The sequence below is a fragment of the Balaenoptera acutorostrata genome, chromosome 12 (assembly GCF_949987535.1).
Source record: "Balaenoptera acutorostrata chromosome 12, mBalAcu1.1, whole genome shotgun sequence".
NCBI lineage: Eukaryota > Metazoa > Chordata > Mammalia > Artiodactyla > Balaenopteridae > Balaenoptera > Balaenoptera acutorostrata.
In genome coordinates this window covers 54,289,011-54,299,457 of record NC_080075.1, presented here as the reverse complement: position 1 = coordinate 54,299,457, position 10,447 = coordinate 54,289,011, and positions in this window count along the sequence as shown.

The window sequence follows — 10,447 nt, the reverse complement described above, 5'->3', positions numbered from 1 at the left end:
CATGGTGAGGAGTTTAACAACCTCTGAATAAACTCAGGATCTTCAACCAGGAGTGGGAGATCAGGTATCAGGGGAGATTCACCCAAATTAATCCGGACTCACTGAGGAGGTGAACAGGCACAAGGGGTCCTGCTGGTATCAAGGCTCCAGAGTTGAGGCAAAGGAGAGAAGTCTGCTCTGGGTCCCTGAATTGTTGCCAAAACTGTCAACTTGAAAAAAGCATACAACGTTAAGGGCTCTGAGTTGAGTTTATTCAGCATCTTACTAAGGGCTATAGCCCAGGAGAAAGCCTCTCAGATAGGTCTGAGAAACTGTTCTGAAGAGGTAAGGGTGGAGCCAGGACATATATAAACCTTTTTTTTTTTTTGGGCTGGGAAAAAGTGTAGTCAAGCATAAAAAGATTACTGCTAATCACAAAGAACAGACATCTCAAGTTAATGATTTTAGTGCTTTCCTGTGTATGGGAAGATACAAGAATCTAGGGTAGCTGACGTTTTTTCCTTAGATATGTATCTTAACTATCTAGGGGCTGGTATATCCAAAGCACAGAATGCTTCTTGTTTTCTCCATCCTGGATTCCCTCAGGCACATGGTTGGTGGGCAAATGCAGTGGCTAATGGCTTAATCCTTGTAGAACTGGAATGGCAGGCAACATTTTTTTCTTTACAGTATTAAGTCTTGGTTTGCTGACGTCAGGGAGGAAGAATTTTTCCTTCTAGGTTCTCTGGCTATCTAAGAACTCAACTGACATGAGACAGATTAACAGGAGAAAATCAAACAACTTTAATAACATGTATGCATGGGACAGACCCAGGAAAACTGAGTAACTTACAACAATGGCTGAAACCACCATCTTCAGCTAATGCCAAAAGAGGATGTTGGGGTAGTGGTTTGGGACTTCAAAGGGGAGGAAGGCAATTCACATGGCGATGCAAAAGCAAATGTTTGGTAAATAAATATTTGCTGGGCCATGCAGAGACAACAGGACACAGAGTGGACTCTAATCTCTAGGCCCTGAGGATTTCCCCCACCAAACCTAGCCCATATTCTTTGCAGATATCTCTGGTGACAGCTGTATTCCAGGGACAGGCCCTCTATCTAAAAAATTTTTAGGCAGTTAGGGGGAAGATCAAATTTTCTTCCTGAGTCTTTTGGACCTTGATTGTTTTCAGCTTGAAATAATCCACATGCCAAAGAGACATTTGGGAGTGGTAAGTTTTGTTCCCTACACTGATGTGGGGCTTAGCACAAGTGACTCCAATTTTTTTTTTTTTTTTTTTTTTTTTAACCATACCTCATGGCTTGTGGGATCCTAGTTCCCCAACCAGGGATTGAACACGGGCCCTCGGCAGTGAAAGCTCTGAGTCGCAACCACTGAAGTGCCAGTGAATTCCCGTGACTCCACTTTGAGCTGGTTGTTTCTTTTTTAACAATATCTAACTTAGTAGGTGAAGGGAAGAAAAATATACCACCCTAAAACGTACCTCTTTGGCATATTGATTATTTTAGGCTGATTATTTATAAGAAACAGCAGACAGAGGAAAAGCTCCAAAAACTGAGTAGAAGTTATCCTTTTGTAAGAAACATTTACATTTATAAGGTAAATCTATATTTGTGATGGTGTCTCCCTCCCTGTACCATGAAGAGGAGGATGACCAAATCTCTAGAAACTGTTAACAATGAAGAAGGCATATACTTAAATCTGCATAACAACCTTACCCTTGTTTACTGTGCTTTGCCTGATAACCTTCCATAATTGATCTCCCTGCCCCCCACCATCTTCTTTTGTCTTTAGCAGAAGATGTATTTAAGGTGATGGCTTTGTCCATTTCAGAGACTTACTCAGTTTTCCTGGGTTTCTCCTATGTATAAAGGAAGTATACATGTTATTAAACTTTTGTTTTTCTCTTCTTAATCTGTTTTATATCAATTTAGTTACTAGACCAGCCAAAGAACATATAAGAGTAGAAGGGAAACCCACCCCTACATAGGGAAAAGGGAGGGATAGGAAAGGCTCCTATGAGAAAACCAGATTTCTTTTGGAAAGACAAATGGGTTTTTACGAGAGCAAAAGAGAGATAAGAAAGTCTGTGATAATGTTTGTTTATGTAGGTACCCCTGGTCTGTCTTCAGGGCCATAAAATTTCCCAGGAGAGGAGATTTATGGTACATTTCCTCTTGGTCTTTCTCCTGGGAGCAGACTCACCCCAAGGAGGGAATTTATGGTAGTCCTCGTTTCTCAGAAGTTCCTGCTTTTAGTAGATGAGAGACACTCTGAGATGGCTTTTGTCTGCATCTATTGAATCTCAAATATCTTCAGCTTAAAATAATCTTTATACCAAGTTTTGGGTTCTGGGTGGGTCCCAACAGGGCTTAGCCAGTTCAATCATTGTTTGGCTCACCATGAAATGGCAAATGACAACCTGAGATGTGTCACAGGACCAAATACATGCCACAGCTGTTGGGGCCGAAACCGTGTATCTCAGATTGGGACTTGAACCCAGGTGGCTGGGACTCGAACCCGGCCAAAACCCCCAGTCTTCCAACTGAGATCACACACCTGGTTTTAGGACTTAATGAAGCTCAGGTTCTTGATGTCTCATTGCAGAAAGAATTCAGTGAGAGACAAAGTGATGGGTAAGAAGTGGGTTTATTTAGAGAGAAACATGCTCCGCAGACAGAATGTGGGCCATCTCAGAAAGTGAGAAAGGCACCAGGGTCTGGGGTTGTCAGTTTTTATAGTGGTGGGTAATTTCATAGGCTAATGAGAGGGAGGAGTATTCCAGCTATTTCGAGAAGGGGCAGTGATCTCCAGGAATTGGGCTACCACCCACTTTTTGATCCTTACAGTCGCCTTAGAATTGTCATGGAGCCTGTGGGTGTGTCATTTAGCTTGCTGATGTGATACAATTAGTGTATACTGAGGCTCAAGTTCTAGTGGAAGTCGACTTGTCCACCATTTTGGACCTATTTGGTTCTAATCCGTTTATGTCATGTCCTCGGGCTATGTCATCCTTTCAAAGGTTGTGCCCTGCCCCCTTCCCTCCTGTTTCAGGGCCACAGCTCTCAAATCACAGCTTTATATCTGGGAACTTAAGAGGCCATTCTTTGAAACTAAAGCTACCTCATTAGGGGATAGTGTGTTCAGAGGAGGGACTTGGCTGGGCAGGTACTTCAACTGAGCTAGCAAAGGCTTTTTGTGTTACCGAACTCAGGTCCAGCTGCTCAGCACCTGAAAAATCAACACTCGAGAGGCAAGTAATTGTAGAAACTGAAAGTGTTGGTTTTAATCAGAAAGCTGACATTCTGGAGAAAAGGTGGACTTGCATCCCATATCCAACTCCAAAGATTCTGCTCAGCCCTGAAAGTTTTTAAAGGGAAAAGGGGAAGTAATCTCAGTTAATCATGGAAATAGGGGCTCAGACTCATTTCCATCTTCCACTGCACGCAGGCTTGTCGACTCCTAGTCTTCAGATAGCCTTTCTTTTTTTTTTTTTAAATTTATTTATTATTTATTTATTATTTATTTTTGGCTGTGTTGGGTCTTCGTTTCTGTGCGAGGGCTTTCTCTAGTTGTGGCAAGCGGGGGCCACTCTTCACCGCGGTGCGCGGGCCTCTCACTATCGTGGCCTCTCTTGTTGCGGAGCACAGGCTCCAGACGCGCAGGCTCAGTAGTTGTGGCTCACGGGCCTAGTTGCTCCGCGGCATGTGGGATCTTCCCAGACCAGGGCTCGAACCCGTGTCCCCTGCACTGGCAGGCAGATTCTCAACCACTGCGCCACCAGGGAAGCCCCAGATAGCCTTTCTTTAGATGCTATCTCGTTTACACAGTTTGTGAGATTACTGAAGGGGAACTTAAGGAAGAGATCTGGTCATTGGTTAATTACTTATTCTTCATTTCTATTTCTTTGATCTATGGAAAGAACCAACAGTTTAGGCAAGGTATTGTGTGATCAAAAGATTTGAAAGGTGCGCTTGGGCCAGAGATGAGTAGAGCATGGGAGTTTGTTAGTTACAATACAGTTTTGCTAAAGTGACAAGACAAAAGAGGCCTCCTGCAGAGAGCTCTTTCTTGCAAGGAGCTCTCTCCTGCCAAGAGCTCTCTCCTGCCAAAAGCTGCTTACAAATCCCTACTTGTCAGAACATCATTCCACTTCCATGGGATTAGGGGTGAAGATCCATCTTCTATAACTTCTTCATGCTGACGTAGGGACTGTATTCTCAGGATGGAAGATGTCAACTTGGGACGGTAGCGTCTCTTTGCTGACAATTTCAGTTGCCCGCTTACATATATGGGCAGAGCAAGCTATAATTATTTTGATGTCCACCACAAAGATATAGATTATTATGAGCAATAGTGTTAATTCCATTCTCTTGAGGCCAGTTCTTGGAATTGTGCGTGCCATAGATTCAGTGCTGCTCGAGACGTAGCCGCTTATGTCATGGCTGTAGTCTGGTCATCATGCAGTTAGCTTTTCCCTCTGGTGGCAGTTACAGTATTTGTAAAACAACCCAGGAATGTGCATCAGACACTGAAAGATTCTGTGACTTTAATGTCCTAATCATTAGCTGCTTGAGCCTGCTCCTTCGTGACTCAGGGAGGCCTGGGACACTTCAGCTTCTCTACAAACAAGAGGCAGGGGACACGGAGGGGCCTTTGTACGTGGCGGGGCAGCGGGGTGCAGGGTTCTGCTCAGTTCCGTTTGTGTTGGGATTAGCGAAGGAAAAGTGAGCAAGAGCATTGCAGGGGGCAGAAACAGCACGTGAAAAGGAAGGGACTTGGGCTTCCCTGGTGGCGCAGTGGTTGGGAATCCACCTGCCAGTGCAGGGGACACGGGTTCGAGCCCTGGTCTGGGAGGATCCCACATGCTGCGGAGCAACTAAGCCCGTGCACCCCAACTACTGAGCCTGCGCTCTAGAACCCACGAGCCACAACTACTGAAGCCCGTGTGCCACAACTACTGAAGCTCGCGCCCCTAGAGCCTGTGCTCTGCAACAAGAGAAGCCACCACAATGAGAAGCCTGCGCCCCGCAACAAAGAGTAGCCCCCGCTCACTGCAACTAGAGAAAGCCCGCGTGCAGCAGCGAAGACCCAATGCAGCCAAAAATTAAATAAATGAATAAGTAAATAAATTTATTTAAAAAAAAAAAAGGAAGGGACTTGTATTTATAGGGCACAGATTAAATTCTTGGTAACTGTCTTCATCTCCTTCCGTTCTCCCAGTAACCCTGTGAGGTAGATATTAGTCCACCCCGTTTATCTGATTGGGAGATCAGGGCTCCAGTGCAAATAATTTACCCAGGCTGCCACCATTTGTATGTGAGGTCTCCAGGATTGAAAGCAGGTCTGTATGGCTTCAGGGGAGAAGATGATGCCAGAACAGAGAAGGCAGAGGGTAGGAATGGCAGTCAGCTGGGAAGGGAGACTGGGGCCAGACTTGAGAGATCAGAAGCTGAAACCACATTCAGCGCAAAAGGGTTGCTCTAGTCATTAGAAAGTATCTGGCAATTCTACCTAGGATGGCTCTGGGAATCAGAGAAATGCCTGGGCTAGTCCTCCCCCTTGGTGGTCTGAGATAACAGGGAAGCTTCCAAGAAAGAGGAATGGTGGGATGGGGGCGGGGGGAAGTGCTCCAGGCTGTGCAAGGCCTCTGGCCTGTCTCCCCTCTCTCCCCAGGTGGTCTAGGCCCCCTCCTCCCCAAGCCAGTCACTCAGCCTCCACCATACCTCAGGGCGGTAGGCAATGCACAGGTGCCTTTGATTTCAGTCCCCTTGCTGCCCGATGCAGCTATTGTCTCCTTCTACCTGGCCACCACAGAGTTCCCCTCCTCATTTCCAAGATTGAGAAAGCAAAAATAAGCAATGAGAAGGAATGAGAAGTTAAAAATGTGCCCTGCCATTCATCCGGCTGGGATAACAAAGATAAAGCCAGTTGCAAAGTTGAACAGGAAACACTATTTCTCTCAAGGACAAGCTGCAGTGGCAAAAGGACTCCTGCTTTCTTACTCACTGAGAAGTCTTGTCCTCTAAAATCAGAGACCATCAGAAACTTTGCTGTTTGAAATTTTGTCAGCAGGAATGAAACACCCCATTCTTGCCTGCACGTTCTAATTCACTCTGACACAGAAAAGCAGCTTCTATTTACAACCCAGGTGCACCGCATTAGATAAGGGATTTCTGGACACACCATGCCACATCTGTCTTAACTTTGTAGTTTCCACCTTTCAGTCTAGGTTTGACTTTACACCCTGCTTTGCTTTGAGCCTATCCAAGCATGGCTTCAGGTAAATTCCTCCTAAACTCCACCCTCCCACAAAGCACATAACTGTAGGTTTTCTTTTGTTTCCTTTGTTTGGTCCCTCCTATTGCTATGGAGTCTACTTCTGTGCAACTGGCCAAAAAAACCTGACTTTGTCAGACTATAGGCTTGTCCCTGGTGATCAAGGGCTGATTGGGCTAGGACAGGACCTCACAAAACACTCCCTTCCTTTTCCAGACTTGACTTTATTTCCCGAGGACTAAGACAAAGGCAAGGGCTGTTCGGTCCGCCTGATCCTGAGATGGGCGGAGCGGGAACACAGAGCACTGCATTCTTCTGGAAAACGTTCAGAGCTTTCTTTATGTAACTGTGTCCCATTAATTGGTGTGCAGGCACTGGACTGAGGGCTTTACAAAGCCATTCCACTCAGTCCTCACCACAACGCTATGAAGTAGGTCCTGTTATCATCATTCCCAATTTACAGGTGAAGAAACTGAGGCAAGGAGAGAGGTTAAGTAAATTGCCCAACAAAGTCATGCAGTCAGTAAGCAGTTCAGCTGGGATTTGAACACAGGAAGTTTGAATGCAGAACCCTTAACCACTAGGCTGGAGGTTCATAAAACTAAACCCTGGTGCTTTTAATATCTCATTACCTTCTGGACCAAGCCTCCTAGGCCAAAAGAAATACTTAACAGTTCCATGTATTCAGTTTTATGCCCATACAACTTTTTTTTTTAAAATAAATTTATTTATTTATTTATTTATTTATTTTTGGCTGCGTTGGGTCTTCGTTGCTGCGCGCGAGCTTTCTCTAGTTGCGGCGAGTGGGGGCTACTCTTCGTTGCGGTGTGCAGGTTCCTCATTGCAGTGTATGCCCACACAACTTTATAAGCATTTATGTCCTAATAATTTAGTAGCTGTTTGGGAAAAAAATACAGATAAATTAAAAGGAAAAATAATATTTTTATTTCATTCTTAAATAACCTATACATAGTATTGAAATGTGTGTGCTGGTTGGGCACTGCACAACTTCTCAAACTTTAAAATCAGATTTGGACACCACCACACTCATTCTACACGGTACTCGCTTTTTACCGCAGAAAACACCAAAAACTCAGTTTCACAAAGATATGTTGTTGTGGGGACCTACTCAGAATACCAGAGTTTGTATAAAGATTATTTTAAGCTGAAGACTTTGAGATTCACCAGATGCAGAAAGAAGACTTCTTGGAGTTTACTTTGACTAAAAGAAGCAACTTCTGAGAAATGAGTCTGGCATTAATCCTCTCTCCAGGGGGAATTCCCTGGCTGTACAGTGGTTAGGACTCTGTGCTTCCACTGCAGGGGGCACAGGTTCGATTCCTGGTCATCCCACATGCTGTGGGGCGGGGCGGGGCGGGGCGGGGCGGGGCGGGGCGGGGCGGGGCGGGGGTGGGACGGGAGAGAAAACCCTCTCTCCAGGGGAGTTTCATGGCCATGAAGAAGATAGAAAGAGAACTGGTACCTGCATAATCTATTATCACAAACTTTCTTGTCTTCTATTTTAAAAACGCATTTGTCTTTCCTAAAGAAACCGATTTGTCCTCGCTATAGAAGTTTTTTCTTTCCCCCAGTAAGTTAGATATATAAGCTCCCAGTTCTAACCACCCCTTTGAGTTACTCATCATGGAGCATGTCTGCATGTATTCGCATTGCATGCAAAAGTAAACTCTTTCTTTTGCTAATCTCTTTTGTCAGCTTAATTTGCAGACACCCAAAACTGAACCTAAGAGGGTAGAGGAAATGCTGTTTTTTTCTTCCCCAACGATATCATTAAAAGCAATGTAGCATGAGTTTGTGTTGAAACTGCGAACTAACTGCAGTTAGTAGTCTTGTACAATGCCTGACAGGTGTTGCTGAATTTCCCCTGAAACTTAAAAATACCCCATGGTGCCCCTGTGAATTTGCTCTCGTTCCCTGGGGTGCCTTGGTGTCCAGTTTGGGAACCACGGTACTAGCCTAAATTCCTATCAAAGTGATCTAACATAATCTATGAGCCCACTGGGACTGGCATATTGTAACTGCTTGTTTTTTCAGCAGTGTCAGGGAGGAAGATATTTTCCTCTACCCTTCTAAATTCTGGCTGGTCTAAGAATTAAGTTGATGTGAGTAAGATTAACAGGAGATAATCCAATAAAAGTTAAGTAACATGTATACATGGAAGAGACCCAGGAAAACCAAGTAACTCACCAAAATGGCAGAAATTCTCACCTTAAATACCATGTTCAGCTAAAGACTAAAGAGGATGTTGGGGGTAGTGTTTTGGGACCTCAAAGGGGAGGAAGGCAATGCAAGTGGAGATGGAAAAGCAAATGTTTGGTAAATAAATGTTTGCTAGGCCATGCAGGGGGTGGGACAGAGTGGACTCTGATCTCTAGGCCCTGCTGAGTTTCCCCCACTACACCTAGCCTATATTCTTTGCAGACATCTCTGGTAATAGCTCTATTCCAGGAATAGGCCCTTTATCTAAATTCTTTTAGGCAGTTAAGGGGGAGGTAACAAGGAAAACTTTCCAAGTCTTCTGTTTCCTAAAAGTAATCAGGCTAAATTAATCCTCATGTCAAAGAGACACATTTTGGGGTGGAAACTTTGCTCCCCTACAGCAATCTCCATACATCTCTGTATGTATCTGTCTGGTTCACAGCTGTATCTATTGTACCAACATCAGTGCCTGGCACAAAGGAAGAATGCAGTTGAAGGAGGTGTCACATAAGTGGGGAGCACAGGTGCAGAGCACACATGGTTAACTCTTGAGGGGTATTTCACCCTCCCCTATTCATGAGTCATCGCAAAGTGAATGTGTCCAGAATTTTGGATATAAATACCACGGATTCCTGCTCTTCTGGCTCTTTTTCCTCCTAGACTTTATGCTTCCTATTTCCACACTCTTTCTTCTGTAGAGAACAATATAGCTCAATTAGGTCGCTGTTTATTAAATACAGTTTATTCTCAATCTAGCAGTCTGTGTCAGATCAGGTCATTCGTCTACTCAAGACCTGCAGTGGCTCCCCAGCTCACTCAGAGTCAAAGCCAAAAGTTCCATAAGGCCTTGGATCATCTGCCCTTGCCTTCCTTCCCTGACCACATGTCCTACCACTCCCCCACCCCATCCCGGTTCATCCTCCTCCAACCATTTGGGCCACCTTGCTATTCCCAAACTCAAGGTGTTTGCTTTTCACTTAGAGGCTGTTGACCTCTGCCTGGAAGGCTCTGCTCTCAGACATGTGGAAATAGTTAAGACCACCCAAATGAGAACAAGCAAAGGCTGTTTACTCAGAGCTTGCTACAGCAAGGGAATCAGCCATCATTATCTGCATTTGGCAGTGAGCTGACAGGCATTGCTACAGGGGTTGTTGTTTGGCTCCCTGGACTGGTTGCTGCAGCTACGGTTGACTTCCTGAGTTCGTTGCTGCAGATTGAAGCCAAATCACTGCCTCTGCAGCAACCAGTCCAGAAGACAAAGACCTCTGCAGCAATTGCCCCAGAACTGTCAGGACTTGGTTGATAGCTGGTCAGCTTCTCTTTTTTAAAAAATTTTTTGGCTGTGTTGGGTCTTCGTTGCTGCACGCGGGCTTTCTCTAGTTGCGGCGAGTGGGGGCTACTCTTTGTTGTGGTGCGTGGGCTTCCCATTGCGGTGGCTTCTCTTGTTGCGGAGCACGGGCTCTAGGTGCGCGGGCTTCAGTAGTTGTGGCGCAAGGGGTGTCTCAGCAGCTGTGGCTCGTGGGCTCTAGACCGCAGGCTCAGTAGTTGTGGCGTATGGGTTTAGTTGCTCCGTGGCATGTGGGATCTTCCCGGACCACGGATCCAACCCATGTCCCCTGCGTTGGCAGGCGGATTCTTCTTTTTAAAATTAATTAATTAATTAATTAAATTTTTGGCTGCGTTGGGTTTCTGTTGCTGTGCACGGGCTTTCTCTAGTTGTGGCGAGCGGGGGCTGCTCTTCGTTGAGGTGCACGGCTTCTCACTGTGGTGGCTTCTCTTGTTGCGGAGCACGGGCTCTAGGCGTGCGGGCTTCAGTAGTTGTGGCATGTGGACTCAGTAGTTGTGGCACCCGGGCTTAGCTGCTCCGTGGCATGTGGGATCTTCCTGGACCAGGGCTCAAACCCTTGTCCCCTACATTGGCAGGCAGATTCTTAACCACTGTGCCAC